This window comes from Anser brachyrhynchus (assembly GCF_964034855.1).
Source record: "Anser brachyrhynchus genome assembly, chromosome: 21".
NCBI classification, from domain to species: Eukaryota; Metazoa; Chordata; class Aves; order Anseriformes; family Anatidae; genus Anser; species Anser brachyrhynchus.
In genome coordinates this window covers 2,935,196-2,937,318 of record NC_137714.1, presented here as the reverse complement: position 1 = coordinate 2,937,318, position 2,123 = coordinate 2,935,196, and positions in this window count along the sequence as shown.

Below are 2,123 nucleotides of genomic sequence, written 5' to 3'. Positions count from 1 at the left end.
GACTGATAGCATTTATCTTCCTTTCCCTAATGCCAAAAGGTTGAACTCTGCCACTGCAATATTTACATACTGAGGGGTGATCCCTGCCACATCTTGCACCCCGAGACCCTGCAGTGAGCAATGGCTGGTTTATCACGCAGCCCGGAGCCCCAGGGGTGCAGGAGATGAACAGATTGGAGTTTTCCAGCAGCATCTTCTGCTGGCTGCTCGCAGCCACCAGGCAGAGCTGGACAAGCAGGAGCTTTTGTGCCAGCAAGACAGTTTGTTGTTCCTGTTACAGCTTGAAGAGTAGGAGTACGCAGCAAGGAGCGCCCCTGCCATGGGGACTGCACCATGGCTTGGTGGAGCTAATGTCGCATCGTTTTTTTCATGTTTTTGGGAGTCAGCAGGCATATGACCCTGCTGAAACGTTGCGCGTGTAAAGTGCTGCAGCCTTCCTCTCCCTCAGTTGTGTGCATGGTTTGTCCCCAGGGCTTTGCCGTGACAGTGAAATGGAGGAGGCGTTAAGTTGCCACTGAAACCAGGAGTGACCAGGAGATGGTGCTCGAGGTCTTGAGTAGTGCCAGTGGCCAGGAGCGTCCGCTCCTCTGAGCCCTTGTGGGCCAGCCCCAGCCCTGGGCTGGCAGGCACGGAGGGTCCTTGAGCTACTGCCAGGCTGCAGCAGGGCACCAAGCCCCGGCCATCACCGCTTAAAGGAGAGCCTGAAACTGGGCTGTGCCCACCTGTGGAGAGAGTAAAATACAGGTGCTGCTGAGGTGAAGTGATGGAAAAGCCTGGGAGCTCACAGTCCTTGCAGCCAGCAGCAGAGCAGAGGGGAGACTGCTGGAGAGCATCATGCATCCGTCCAGACACAGAGACACAGGAAGAGCTGTGCATTGTGCTCAGGCTGAGCACAGAGACAATGACAGAACAGACGAGCATGCCTTGAAGTGTATAGGAAGGTATGTGATGGATTTTGCCCCACAGGTTGGAGAGGTGGGAGCTGATCCCCATTTTCTGGCTCCGTGGGGACTTGCAGCTGCAGAAATCTTGCACAGGTCCTGTGAGTGCTCTGTGGAGCAGGAGGTGAATTACCCAGGCTACAGCCTGTAGCACTGAGCTCCAGTGTCCAGTCCTTCACTCTTCCCTCATCGCTCTCCCCTTGCTTGCACACTGTGTGTCTTCTTGAACCCTGCCACTGCAAGAACTTGTCTTCTGCCTGGCCATCCCGTGGCATGCTGTCTGCACTGTCCTGGTGGCTGCAGTGACCTTATTTTCCTCGAGCATTTGCTTGTGCATGTGCTTTTCGTGTGACAATTAGGATGCTTTAATCCACAGAACTGTAGGGTACCTTTATTCCTCCCCAGAGGCTGGTAAATAGGTGGGAGCTCACAGCAGGCCCTGGCATTGCTTTAAGTCCTAGCCCTCATTTGGGAGCCAACACTTGCAGGGAGCACTTGGTGCAGTTGATCTCCTTTTGTGGCTGAAAAATGCAGGAGGAAGAGAAAAGGTTTAGCAGGGCTTAGTGGGAAGTTACCTTCTTTATAGCCCTCTTAATAAGGCACAGGGAGCTTGGCTAGGGAAGAGCATGCACATGAAGCACTTTGGTTTTGACTTGTTTGGTCCCTGTTGACCGAGCCTTGCCACGGTGACGTGTAAGGCAACATAAATCACACACTGGGCACCGTTCAGGCTCACGTCTCCTGTTTTAGGGCCATCTCTCCTGTCTGTGGCCCAGATTTGAGAGCTGCCTGCACCAGTCCCCAGGAGCTGTGCACCCGTGGGTGGCCTGGTGCTGGTTGGGAACACCAGCTGAGGCGCAGTGCAGCTCTGGTGCCCTGTGGGGCTTCCAGGGAACTGAGGTGGCACAGCACGTCTGCCTGCAAGAGCCTGGGTGGCCGTGTCCTCAGCAGAGCCCTGCCAGCAGCACACACTGAGGGAGAGCTGTGCAGTTGTGAAGGACACCATCAGACACTGCTCATACCTCTACAAGGAGATAAGTCAGATCCCCTCCCCTTTCCAGTTTCTTCTTGGTCGGTGAAATGCGTGTGTCAGAGCAAAGTGCAGCGTTAGTGACGTCTTTGTCCTGCACGTTTCCCAGGGCACAGCCGAGTCTCGGTATGCGCAGTGCCAAAGGTACCGGT